Below are 14,829 nucleotides of genomic sequence, written 5' to 3' on the forward strand. Positions count from 1 at the left end.
AAGAGCGGTACACCCTGCTCCACCCACAAGTGCTCCGTCCATTTGAGGAGAGACCAGCGGCTAATGCCAACTGGCTTTCAACAAAAAGACTGTGGTGCCAGTAAGGCCTGTGGTTTCTTCCCTGAGCATGTGGACCAAGGGACATCCTCGATATGCCTTCTCTGCATGGCTGCCACACAACAACCCTTGGGGGAAGGACATGGAAGCTTTGAAAGTTGGCTTTAGCTGCACCTTTGTGAAAGAAGCAACCCAGAAACACAGTCGGCCTCGTAAGCATTCACCAACCAACAGAACCGGAAGCCTTGTGAGCCGGCAATGATGCTGTTTTTCTTCCCCAGCATCCAGCACCGTGTCCAGCACCTGCTGGGCCCTGAGTTAACTATTGTCGAATAAATGGATGAAAGAATGAATGAATGGGAGCTCTTCAGATTTAAGGGAAGTCAGCATAAGTTCAGAAATGAAAATCCAGCTTCAGAGGCTGTCAGGTAATGCTGTGCCAGGATACAGGTCCAGCGGCTTTAATTAGCACTTGCCGTTTCCTTCCCAGCCTTGTACAGCGGACTGCTCCGGTCATATTGTCTTCACCTCATCACTGTATCACAGATGGTCCCTGGAATCAACCCATCCAGGTTACTCTCTATATAAACCACAAGTAAAGCAGTTAAGGGAAAAAATGATCTGTGCAATAGCAGACGGTTCTACGATTCAGTCTCATTTTGTTAAGAAGCCACGCAGAGGAATCCATAAAAGTTGAGGAGAAAATTGAAGCAGATGCGATGAATACTGTTTTTGTGTGTGTTCTTAAGTAAGGTAATTTAAGAGATGGCAATCGGCAAAGGGGAAATATACATTTTCAATGGATTCTCCAATAAGCAAAAGCAAACAAGAGACAAACACCAGTGTGTGTTTGTTCCTCTCCTTTCCTGCCTGGTGTCTTCCCAATCCACTGTTGGCAAAAAGCCCCTGGGCTTTAAAAACAACATCCAAATCTGACATTGCCGCATTTTGGGGGGGAAAGGCAGTTTCCTTTATGCATCTCCTAGCTGCGACCCTATGTTTCTCTTCGCCTTTGACCTTCCTTTCATTTCTCTTTTTACACTATATTTCTTCTATTTCTTTTCCTCCCACTCAAGTGTTATAAGATCCTGTGGCTAATTATGCCCAGATTTTCTAAAATAGAATTGAGGACATAGTCTGGAGAGTCCAGACTTCAGCATTTGGCTTCTTTCTTCAGCAAGTAGAGGGCCCGATGGGGTTAGAGTGCAAGAGATTTATTGGGGTGACAACATGGAAGGTAAAGGGGGAGGGCAGGAGCGAGTAGGGAGAGCCTTCAGACTACAGGTCTGATGCTTGTAAAAGAAGAGAGTCAGGGTTCTCCAGAGAAACAGAACAAATAGGAGAGCTATATATTATACATATCTCCTTTATATATTTTTTAATATATATTTATATTTGTATATATATATAAAGAGATTTATTTTTAAGGCATTGATTCATGTGATTTGGGGGGGGGGGGGGTTGACAAGTCTGAAATCTGTAGGACAGGCCGGCAAGCTGGAAACTCTAGGAGGAGTTGATGCTGCAGCCTTGAGGCAGAATTCCTTCTTTTCCAGGAAACCTCAGTTTTTTCTCTGAAGGCACTCAACTGATTGGATGAGACCCAAACCACGTTGTGGAAGTTCATCTCCTTTACTTAAAATCATCTCATTAGAGACCGTTAGCCACATGTACCAAGTACCTTCACATGACCACCTAAAGGAAGGGAGATTGGGTAGGAAGAGTCTCCATGTAAAGGCAGCTCTGAGAAAGCCTCAGCTGGCCCAGCGGGGAGCTCTGGGGCAGGGTTCACATTAGGCAAAAGCCCTAGACCCTCACCACTGGCTGGAAGGTGCCCAAGAAGAGGCTCAGCGCTGACACTGGCAGGTGCAAAGTTTCTGCAGCTGGAGGTTGCATCCAAGGATGACTGCATCCTTGACCAGGGAAGAGAAAGGGATCTGGACCATACAGTCCTTGTACACCCCCATCTTCCATCCTCTTCTCATACCTTATTCTGACACCGAATTTCTCCCTTTCTTGTTGTCCGTGAAACAGCATTGACCATCATGGCCTTGTCTCCTTCCCCCCCTTAATTCTATTCCCCTGTTTCTTCTAGTTCTTCCCTCCTTTTCCACACTCTTCATTTTTTTCACCAATTCTCCCCCAGCTTCCCTTTGTCATTTACAAAGTCTGCTGTGCCACCTCCCTTTCCTGACCTTTCAAGAGCAGCGGGTTTGTGGGAGTCCCGAGCCCGCTGGTGTGTGATGGGGGAAGCTTCTCAGCGCCCCTCCCTCGCCGTGGGGAAGCGGGGCAGGCTGGCACCAACCCAAATGCATGCTTAAATAATGGGCACACCAGTGCCAGAAAATTAAAACCCAGCATGGAATTGCTGAATTCACAATTTTCTTGTCACTGATTGCCTGGTGGCTCTGCATATTGAGAAGATCTTCACAGCTTCTTCCATTTTCCATGCCTTGGTTAACGTGCAGATAATTCTAGTGGTAAACTTTTTATTCCCCTTTCAACGTATTCATCCTTTCCTCCCCACCAAACCAGGCAAAACAGAGAAAAATTAATACACAATTGTCATGAACGTGCTCTGTATTTCACCTCCTCTCATCGTTCATCTTTAATAGGATAATATTTCATAACTGAAAGGTCAAACAAACCGTCTGCCCATTTTGCAGATGAGGAAAGTAACTTGTTAGAGGTCACCCAGGGAAGTTGTGGGAAAGAGCCGAAGAGAGTTCCTGGCCTCAGCTCAGTGTGTGTTCATAACTCCCTCTGAGTTAAACGGAGAGGCAGGCAGGAGAGATGCCATTCTTCCCCATTCACAGATAAGGAAACTGAGTCTCAGCCCTTCCCAGGGAGGAAAGGGCATAACTAGGTCTCCGGACCCATTTGTTTCTATTTTTGACACACGATGCTGGCTTTTACTAAGTTGCAGGGTAATTTGTTTCCCTTGTTAGAATTAGAGGTGGAGCCTGACGATGCACACGTGGAAATACAGTACCTGTGGAATCTTTCTATGATGGAATAATGATAGATACGGAATAACATCTATTGTGTGTCCAGTGCTTCACTGATTTCAGAATCACCTCTTATTTGTTATTCCAGTGAGTCAACACAATCGCTCCAGGAAATAGTGAGGCCATGTTTCAATAGCCCGATGTTTATGGTTGGGGAAACAAAGGCTGAGAAAGTACATGATTTGCCCAAATCACATATTAAGTGAGGAAACCAGGACTTGACACCTGGATCTTCTGACATCCTGTGCTCTTTATACCCCTCATCTTTCAGCTCGCTTGTGGGTGCGGAGGTTTCTCATGGAACAGTCACACGTGCAAGCCTGAAGTGACATTAGAGCCGGCTTCATACTCAGTCACTTCCTTGCATCCTTAATGCCATTGTCATTCCTACTTCAATCAGCACGACAGCTTCCTAACTCGTCTCCCTGCCTCCACCCTTGCTGCCCTCCAACTCACGTTCCACACCGTCATCTACTGCAGCAGGGGAGACCTTTCTAAAGCAATTGTCCCTGCATCCTCAAATGTGCATATATTTATAAATGACAGGCACATACTATTGCTACCATATTAAGCGCATGTGTAAACAGCATACAGAACGAGAAAAATTTTAAGGGCGCAATTTTAAACAATGTGATTAAAGGATCTAATATTTTCTTCTTCTTATTCTGCTTTGGAGAAATTACTCAAAAGTGCAAGTCTGATCCTTCCCTTGCTAAAAACTGACATGGACCCAAGATGAAAATCCCAGCTGAGTATGGTTTATGAGGCTCTTCCTGATGTGATGCTGCCTGTCTCGCAATCCTCATTTCTTGTTATTCCTCACCTTGAATTCCACACTCCAAGCGAATAAACGACTCCCGATTTTCTTGCCCCTGCTCATCTCCCTGTGGGCTTCACCCTCTGCTGTTGTTTCTGGCCAGAACGCGATTATCCTCCCTGTACCTTCTCTCTTTTCTTCTCCTTTGTTGCCAGTTAATACCTACTGGTACCTCGAGTCTCAAATTCAGCTTAACTTCTAGTGGAAGGCTGTCTGTCATCCTCTGAGAGCGGTCAGGTGCTTCTGGGTACCTTGTAACAGCACTCAGCACACAGAAAAGTCATCTTCATTTTCAACTGTCCTCATTCCCCAGTAGATCATCAGCTCCTTGAGGGCAAAGAGTAGGGTTTGTCAATCTTCACTCTCCGGTGCCATCCAAGCGCCATGTGCCCACAGCTGTTTGTTAAGGGATTCCATGAATATCTGCTCTCAGCCCAAGGGTCTCTGTTTAGTGGAAACAGAGCATGCAACCACTTTACCAATCACCCAGTTCTCGAGGGGTGTAATATTTTTGACACCTTTATTCTTTTAAACCACCCAGCAGGGAAACTTTGCCTTGTCTGGGAATAAAAGTGAGGACGCTCCACGCCCCGTGGCTTTTCCGTTTACTCTCAGGCAGTGGAAAAAATCACGCGTTCCTTTGAAATCTCAGCCATGTCTCCGTTAATTTAGTAACAGATGGTGTGCAGCCCAGTGCACCGAGCAACTTCCGTATTCACGGTAAGATTGCAGGACAGGAGAAGACTGCAGGGTCCTCGTAGAGTCCCTGCCTGAGTCTGAACATGAAACTGACAGGTTAACAGCAGAAATGCGAGCAAATTTATTTACTGTAAGTTTTACATGACACAGAGCCTTCATGAGGAAATGAAGCCCTGAAGAAACAGCCCTGAGTATTGTTCTAGTTTTGATGAAGAGTAGACAGTCGTGGAGGAATAAGATAGGTTAAAGAGTACGAGGTAAGGGCAGTGAACTGGGGGAGACTTGGCCAGGCCTGGGTGTTCAGACTTTTCTCGGAGTCCCTTTGTCTTCGGAGATAAGGATGCGCCTCTCCTCCAGGTACGGGCAGGGCTCCTCTCACCTGAGAGCTTTATGACCTATTTCACGGGAGAAGGGCGGGGAAAGGTCACAGTGACCTTCCCACTACTGCTGGTTTCTCAGACTGCTTCAGCTGGAAATATCCACTATGCCAAGGTGCCACATTTGGGGTTAGTGCATCCTGAACCCCACTGAGATACTACACCTCCTTCTCCAGCAACTGTACTGCCTTTCTTTGGGGGAGAGGGTATGGCTCTCACCTTTTCTGGTCAACCTTCCCACCATCCACTGGCTGCAGTCTCTACCCTTTGGGGTAGAAAGGAAAGGAAACAGAGATAGTAAAGTTCTTAATTGAATGACACTGTCGTACGATGGCGGCGTGATCTCTGGACCGTACAGACGTTTCAAGTTGACCTTTTCTTGTGCGCTCTTATGTGATCTCTCTTCTCGACTCTTAAATGCTTGCAGGATGCCATCTACAACAACCCCAGACCAACAGTACCAAACTGGGCTGCATTTCGGGTCCCTAGGATTCAGGCAGCTTTGCCTGCCATTGCGGGGAGTGCCATGACTCAGCCCTCCTTCTGGTGACCACAGGTCACTGAAGCTCTTCCCAGGGATGAATCTGGTATAAATCCTCCATGAGTTCCTAGTTGCAGAAGATATGTGTCCGGCTCTCTAGTGGTTTATTGAAGCTCCTCTCTCAAATATGAAGGAAGAATCAGATGTCTAGTTAGAAGCTCCAGTTAGAGAGAGGGGTGGTCCTAAGAGGGAGGCACTAATGTAAGGTTGCAGCTTTGACTCTCTAGCTGCTCCATAGATAAGAGATACACTGAGTCCTGGACTTGCCCACGTGCTGGGGACAAAGAGGTGAAACACAAGAATCGGGGTCCCCAGGGGCTCCCCATACCGGGCATGGCACAGGTATCTTTAGCACCTCTTCCTACCCTGTGATTGTGTGCAATCCCATGAAAAGGAAAAGATTATAACAGGACAGCCTAAGTCCTAAGTCTGATCGCCCTTTCTTGATTGCTGAAAACACTGGGTTAGAAACTTAAGAAAGGTAAATGGAGGCCTTGTCTACCAGGTCTTCTCTGGAATGGGTCGTTCCAAATTGCAGAGAATTCTTCTAAATTTCCAACTCGAGGACTGACGTGAACAAGCTGTGAGCCTGGCTGATGCACATCCCATTCATCAACGCTACATCTCTTGCTTATTTAAAAGGTGCAATTGTCCATAGTGATCAGATTGACTTTTAAAAATTCAGTTAATGAATTTTCAAAATACACTGTCATCTTAAATGGACTGATTTGTCCCCCTAATGCTGGCATTTATTACCCCATTCTTAAGAATATGTGGCAAGATAGCAATTTTTTGTGGAACCCTTCTAAGGCAAAGATAGCAACATGAGACTTCCTGCAGCCTTTTAGAGTAGAGAAAAAAATTTTAGGGGCATTGCTTAATCGGAAGTTTTAAAAAACCCAAATGAAGTCATAAAATGCACGCGTGTCTCTGAAAATATGTTCATGAGACTATTATAAAAAGACCCGACTGAAAAATACAGTCTAGAAGTGGGAAGATGAAGGCATTTTCTCCTTGAAAGCAGCAGAGGGTTCTTTGTGTCTCAATTTAATGGAATTCTAATATGAAAAACATCCAGTGATCCATTTAAATAACAATGCCAGGTCTGACTCAAAAATTCACAATCAGCACTTAGAGCTGAAAACTTAGCACAGGTAGGACGCCTTCAGCCCACACTATTGAGTCAACAAGTCACAAAGAGAGAAGGCCCAAGGTACAAGGCACGGCAAAAACGCGTCGCTGTGCTTTCTAGACACAAGTGTAAAAGTCATGGCTTCGATAGTAATTTGAATTTTTATTCCTGAAGGAAATGTCATGGAGCTCGAAATGCAATTCTTTTGTTTTCTTTGAGGGGAAGAGGTGTGTGGATGTGTGTGTGTGTCTAAAACTAAACGGCATTTGAGGGCTTAAGTGTTTGAGTCCACGAAAGTGAACAGACCATATGGTCTATTGTAGGATTAGTAATTACAGACTTATTAAAAATACATGTTAATTTTATTCACTGACACTCCATGATAACGGCTTCCTCAGGATCTAATCCATTCTCCCCATTATACTCAGCTATTTTCTTGTGCAGAAACCTCTTGTCCTGAACAAATGGCATAAGTAAGATTCGAGCTGACCCAGTCCCACCCCAAAAGATGAAATCACTACTTTTCAGTGATGTAGACAATTTAAGGTTATTTTCTCTGTTGCCCTTTACATTCTCGCTTCAAGCCACAGGCAGATAAAGCAGAAAAGAGGTTTCTACTCCCCTCAAACTGTCAATCTGAAAGGAAAAAAAATATGGAAAAATGATAATTTTATAGGAGGTAAGACAGAAATTTCCTGAGTTACCTCCTTAAAGAGTATAGTACTCACTTAGGTTAGCAACCCCAGAGTAAATCACTGATGCCTGAAAATGGGTTGTAAATTTTATCGCCATCTAGTTTGGGGAAACTAGCCCTGACATTTCTCCCAGCTGTTACGACTAAGTTACTTATCAATACTTCTCAAACTTTAATATGCTTATGAATCACCAGGGAATCTTGTAAAATACAGATGCTGATGCAGTAGGTGTGGATGGGGCCTGAGATTCTGCATTTCTAATAAACTCCCTGGCGATGCTGATGCGACTGTCCTGGGCACCATCCTTTGAGGAGCAAGGACTTGGCTGACTGACAAGATGCTCTGGTACTGGTCCATACATACTCAAGCTTGATGATGGACCAAGTGTCTGTATTAGTAGATTATTCGTTGAATATAGATTATAACCCAGGCCTTAATTCAGAATATTAAACTTTATTTTCTTAGACGTTCTTTCTTTAACCACTGAAGTTTCTTTAGAGTTGGTCCATCCTACCAGAAGATCCTGATCATCCATGGGGTACCATTCTAGAATATAATTACAGAATACATTTCTCTCTCTTATAACCTAGGCCTGCTAGTCATTAATTTGAGGTCAGTAAATCACCAAAGCTTTGTTGCTTATGAGTCTATATAATTCAAATCAAAGTCATATGTTTTCTCATGGAAATATATTTATTATTTTTGAGGATTACAGATGTTATGTGTTCCCTGTAAAACAATCAAACAATTAAGAAATAATCTAATGTGTATTCCAAAGGCCATTTAAATTGGTCTCCCAGCAAAATATAACACACCATGGACATCTGAATAGTTGAACCATCAAATACGAATTCCTGGGATGCCGAGGGTAGTCACACGCCATTAGGCTAATAATAGCAATAGGTACCAGGCATTGAGTGTCTGCTTTGGTGAACACCCCACTGTGTGCTCTGGCTGTATCACATACTTCACATTTGCAATGGTCAGCGTTCCTCGATTCAAACAAAAGATACCAGCTTATTAACCGTGAGCAGAAAAGGAAAGTACGGAAACAGTGTCAGAAGTTCACGGAATAGAAGGCTAGAGAACTGAGCTCCGAAAACTCTGAAAATGGGCAGAAATCAAGGAAGGCTGAGCAGTGGGGACACAGTGTGGATCTTGCCACAGGATCCCTCTGGCTAGGACCTTGCCGTTGTCAAACTCTGGACCCATGATGCAGCCACCAGGAGTGACTTTGCCACTGTCCCCAGAATACTGAAAGGCTCAGTTTGCCCATGGGGCCAGAATCCTGCCTCCCCATCAGGACTCACACAATGAAGGATTACTCCAGGGTCATCACAAAACAAAACAGAGTCCACTGCTTTTCATTATCTTGTTTAATCCTCACAACAAATTGGTGACGGGGTTTAGGACACGCTACCCCCTGATATGGCACCTCGGCATACTGAATACTTTAAGCTGAAGGATTTGGGAAATGGCATGTGCAGGAGGGACTTTCTGACTTTCCCCTGAAGCAGGTCATAAAACCCTCATGTGAGGAGTGCCCTCCTTATACCAGAGGAGAGAAGCGTCCTTGTCTCCTAAGACGAAGGGACACAGAGAGGGACACATAGGCTTTGCTAAGTTGCCCCCAGTCTGTTGGACTTACCTTGTACTCTCTGTCCTATCACGACTGTCCACTCTTCATCAAACTTAGGATAAAAGCACCCAGGTTCAACCGTTTCTTCCAGGCTTCATTTCCTTATGAAGGACCCCACGTGGTGTAAAACTTATATTAAACATGGCTGCTTTTCTCTTGTTAATGCTGCAGGTGTCCCTACATGGCAGAAGCTGATGTGACTGTTGCCATTTTCAAGAGGAGGATCCTGAGTCCTAGAGGTGAAGCAATTTACCCAAGAAGCAAAGGTCCTGCCACTTAAGCCCAGCACCCTCTTACCCCGAAACCACGCTCCCTGTCCCCTGCCCTTTGACTTCACGCCTCACCCTGAGGTGTAGGAAGTCACATACCATTCATCTGTGTATCTTTTGGATCAGAATCTTACTAGTTTTCTAAGCGGGAGCGGAAGAGAGACCAAAACAAAACAAAAATAAAGGAGTTGATTTTTTCCCCTCCATTTGCTATCAATCTCTTCATCTCTGAGAGAAGCTGGGGGAGAGAATCAAAGGTACGACAGAACCTGTTCACCGTCTCTTCCTTTGCTTCTTCCCCTGACGCCTCTTAGCACAGCACGGCATTGCTCATTTCACGCTGAGAATTTAGGTAACGGGGCCCTCCTCCTCGGACTCATCTCCAGTGGAGATCTTCCTTCCTTCCCCACCTGTGGATGTTCACCGTCACTTTCCCCAATAAAGTATACTCACAGGCGAAAGTTCTCAAAACCTGAAAACTGTCCCTCTGCCATGCTAGGCTGCAGGATGGTAATGCGAACCTTCGGGCAGGGGCCATGGCTCTAGAGAACGAGGCTTATTGTTCTAATGGAACTTCTGGCCCAGGCTTTACCTGGAGCTAAAGCTTTGTCTTAAGAAGGTCACAAAACCAAGACAGAGGGTGCTGGTGATCATCTGAAATCCATGGCTCTGGGCCAGCTAGGGCACTGCATCAAGATGCCTTAGTGAGGTTAGAAAAAAGAGAAATACTTAGTGTATTTCCTGAAGTCTGGAAATTAAATTTTCCCCCCATTTTTTTCAGAGTGGTCTAGATTTCACTTCCTCCCCCAGCCCTATTCCCATTTTGGTAGGAAAAACAATGCTTAGATCAGCAGAAAAGATTAATACATCAGCAATTCTGTTATTGTATGTATTGATTCTCAAGGGGCCAGAAAAGAACTCAAAGGTGAGTGTAAGTAGAAAATACATGTAGGCAATATTCCATCAGCTGTATTTATGAGCCACTTAGAGCATCCCAGGAGGGTTGCAGTTTAAAATCTATCAAAGCTTTGGGTCTTTTCTGTTCTTCCCAAGGAGATGCCAACAACCGTTCATTCTGCAAGTTTCTCTAAGATCTCAATGCTTCCCATGAATGGTACCTAGAAGGAAAATAGTGATTGTCTTGCCAATAAATGAGAAATGCTGGGGGCTGAGGGAGAGAAAAAGCCTTCTGTGTTTCAGTTTTTCATTTCGCACCCATCATCTGAATGCACGAAATGTGCATGATCTGGCCTGTGATATAGCCAGTTACCTCTTGTTTTCATATAGTGAGTCTTATCATGATTCATGGGTATGCTACATTTTAAGGACCAAAATATTGAACCCAATTTTCCTTTTTTCTGATTTCCTCATTGTTTAGAATAGTCTCTAATCTCAAATATGTCTCAAGAAATAAATTTTCTGCATGATGCACGAACCAAGTCAGCCTGCTTAAAGATGAATCCAGGCATTCTCGTGGACTCACTGATGCACTCTTCCAAAAAAAAAACATTCACATAATGTCCCCTCTGTGCCAGATTCTGTTCCAAGGTCCAGGGATAGGGAAACATCCTCTAAAAACCCTCACAGTCCTGAGGAGATGCCAGACAGGTAAACATGATCACAGAACAGTGTGGGAAGTGCTATCATAATAAAAAGAGCTGCCATTTTTTGAGTATTTACTATTCTGGTACTACTTATGTTAAAGCATATTATCTCTAATCCTCCCATTACCCTCCAATAAGTTTTATTTTCCCCTTTATTTAAGGAAATAGACTGAAAGCAAGGCTCAGAGACTTGCCTAAGGTTACACTGCTATAAATATTAGCACTGGGATCCAAACTTGGGGTATGAGGCTCTAAAACTCCCATTCTTTGCATGTTGCCCCTAAGTGCACTAAGAGAGCAAAGACAACTCACTCACCCAGACCTAGTGAGGGTTCCACGAAGCCTTCCCAGAAGAGGTGAGCAGGAGGGGAGATTCTCCCTCCCCAGAGGAGGGAGGAGGTTTCCTTTACGACACCTCCTTCTACCCACCTCCTTAGACAAAGCCTCATCAGAATGTGCCCAGACTCCTGAGCTGTGGGGAAAGGAAGGTGACAATCCCACAATTTTTTGTTTGCTGTAGGAAAAGTAATAACCGGGCCAGGAAGGGAACACACGCAATAATCGAGGGGCAGCTGTAGTCAGTAGAAAAGGTGAAGTGATTCCTGGCCACAGTAGGTCTGAAAGAAGAAATGGCGTCTACCAAGCAGCATCTAGAAACACGTAACTTCAGCCTTGTTACTTTGAACCACTGCGTCTCCTTCCCAAGGCTTCCGCTAACTTACTTCTCCCCTGGATAAAGATGGCTGCTGAGGAATTGGAATTAAATAGAGTAAAATCTTATTGTTTTGAGAAATGGGAGATTGTGAGGCTCATCTGAATTAATCTTTAAAAAAATTTCTTACTCTAGGATTTGTTTAAAGAAATACTGATAATTACGTTACAGTATTTCTTTCTTTTTTTTCTTTTTTGCTATAACTTCAGAAATGAATGGGGTACTAATAAGGAAAATTAGCTAAATGAATCTAGGATTACATTTATACAAACATTGCTTAATAAGTGTAGATCTCATAAACTTACAGATTTAGAAATTACAACCCTTCATTCAAACTTCTTACCCAATAAGATCGTGTCTTAACTAATATAAATTCCAAAATGCTGGGCCCAATTAAGGAAATTTTACTGTATAGCAAATCATGAGGCAGGTTGTTGTAATTCTGTACTTATATTAAGAAAGAGCTCTGAGTAGTAGTATTAAAAAAATGTCCGAAGCCACTCAAAACAGAGGGAGAGATTTAGCATGTATATCTTGTATTGTGTCAGAAGCCCTGTAATTGCCCTGCAACTATTTAGCTTTTTATATACTGGTCACTGAGTGCCTACCATGTGACCAGGTCCCCATAAATATGAGCGCATGACCGAGTCACTAAGGTGCACACGTGCTGGAGGGTATGACATGGCTCTCACACAAATAAATAATGTGTGTGTGTGATAAATCCAACATGCACTCACCATTCCCATCCACCCCTGGAGAGCAAGTTGAGTACTTTGGTAGGTGGATAAACTTTCTACTGGAAGAAAGGTAACAGAGTGGCTTAGAAGTGTCACAGCATCTCTCCAGCATCCAATTTAGAGGAGAAACACCGATGGGAAAATCAGGCTTTTGTAACCAGATGACCTTGCCCTTGGTTTGCAGGGTCTGTGGATCCAAAGCCAATTTTTTGAATTTTCAACTTTGCAAAAATGAAATGTGCCTAATTTAACGGAATGTGCCGGCCAACCTAGTTTGCTTGTTTTTTCTAAAGGTGACGGGAGGGGCCGTGGGTATAACAAGGCGGGCAGGCAGGACCTAGTTCTCTGTCCCCTTTCCCCCGAGCTATTGAAGAGTGTCCTGGAGAGTAATCTGGAAGTCAGCTGAAATTCACACGGTGATGCTGACTTTACTCCCATGTAATCTGTCCCTCCCTCTCAGAGCCCTCCTGCGGATGGTTCACCCTCTCCCTGCCACCAACATGGCCAGGCGTGGTGCCCCATACACCCAGGTGCAGGCCTCTCTTCCCCTTTGATCTGGAACCGGGCTCGCACCTGAGGGCCTGCTGGCTTCCTTCCTGAAGGGAGAGGCCCTGCCTTTGCTGTTTCTCCCACCCCCTCCTTCCATCTGAAGTCTCCTTTTGTGAGGTTCATCTTCCAGTTAAGCCTAAATCATGACAGATGGTGCTGTGGGCTGATTAATCCACACACTGGGCGTGCCTTACAGCACCTGAGGTGTACCTTCACGAGGAAGGGCTCCAGCTTCGGTGGAAACGGCTCATTGGGAACACAGATAAATTGGAATAAAAGGAATACATGAGGTGGGGTATAGGGAGGGGAGAGAAGGGGAGAAAGGAAGTGGGGAGAGAAAGAGAGAGAGAGAGAGCGAGAGAGCGCGCCAATACTCCATATGCTGGAATTTGTTTTTTAAAGTATCTTATTTTAATTGTTACGTGAATTTGTTTAAACCAGTCTCAACCCACAACTTAATAGTAAGGAAAGCCGGAAGATGGAGAAAGAGGACTTTCACATCCCCGCTCCACTGACCACTGCCCGCCCTACCCCCAATTTATTTGTCTGGCGATCTGGACCCACAGAAGGAGGCAAGAGCCTTCATAGAGGGGAAGGGGAGAGAAGGAGTAAATTGACGTGCTCCCTCCAAATTTGGGGGGGGGAGTTTTTCTTACAGTGGACAGGGCTATGCCGCCACCTCAGCCTGAATGGCTTTGAGAAGTTTTCCAGACATCCCATTTTGATGCCAAAAGTCACCAATGATTTTCTCTCTCTGACCTATAAGAGGTGCTCCAAGCAGCAGATAGATAGGCCCATTTCTCCAGATTCCACAAGTCTCACCTCCTACTCCCCTCCCCTCCCCACTACCTTGTCATAGTGTGAGCGCGCACACACACACACACACACACACTTTTCCCTTATGTTTGCAACAAGATTCATTTATTTTTCCAGTGTATAACTTAATTCACCTATTCCTAAAGCAAACACTTATGGAACACCTATCAGTGTCAAATCCTAGGCTGGGCCCTGCCCCCAAGTTGCTAAAACTCTACGAGTGGTAAGACGGAGTTGTCCCTAGCCAAGTCCAGGTTACTCAACCTCTCTAACCTCAGTCTGCTCACCTGTAAAATGGGCATCTGTTATCACATATCTGACAGATCTGACTAGTATGTGTTGCTCTTACTAGTAAATGCGATGGCATGTGAGAAATGCAACATCTTTACGAATGTTAGGTACTATTATTCAATCATTAAGATAATTTCCAGAGGAAACACTTCACGGTTTGAGTTTTCTGGTCAGTCCCTTGAGGTTCAAAGTGGCCTCCTATTTGTGAAAATAACTCTTTCTCCTCTTTAGTCCCATCCCCCTCATCCTTCATCCTCCACATTTGCAACAGACCTCGGTTTAGTCCATGAGACTGAGTTCCCTCCCTCCTCTCCCTCCTCCTTCATCTCTATCCTTGGATTATTATTACAGTATTATTACGATGATTAATCAAAGCCCGAACATCACAGATTGACTGTGCAGAGACCTAGAAGAGCTAAAGAAAGCGGAGGAGATGGAGAAATGGAGAGACAGCAGACAGTCCGAGGAACACGTTATCAGACGGGCAGCCTAGTTATTAGAAGCGAATACCTCTGAGATAAGACTCCTTGAACTTGCTTTGGGACAATCTAGTGACGATAAGAACCCTGAATTACCTCTTCCCTGGCTTTCAGCCAGACCAGCTCTGGGAAGTGTGGTCACACGCTTAACTGACTTGGCATCTGGAAATCAGGCTAAACCTCTTCAATCATGAGAAGCGTTTCCCTCTGCCCACTAAACTATTTGCAAAAGAAAGAAAGAGTGAGAAGAATAAATATTTGAAGATCATAAAATAAATACTGCCATCCTTTTCTGGTTTCCAGCCATTCCAAGACCCTCCTGGTTCCCCCCGCCCCGTCTTACTGATACCTCCCCTTCTCCATCCATAGGGTAGTGATGTGCAAAGTGTTCCTTAGGCCAGGGTTCC

This window comes from Lipotes vexillifer, unplaced genomic scaffold, assembly GCF_000442215.2.
Source record: "Lipotes vexillifer unplaced genomic scaffold, Lipotes_vexillifer_v1.1 scaffold863, whole genome shotgun sequence".
NCBI classification, from domain to species: Eukaryota; Metazoa; Chordata; class Mammalia; order Artiodactyla; family Lipotidae; genus Lipotes; species Lipotes vexillifer.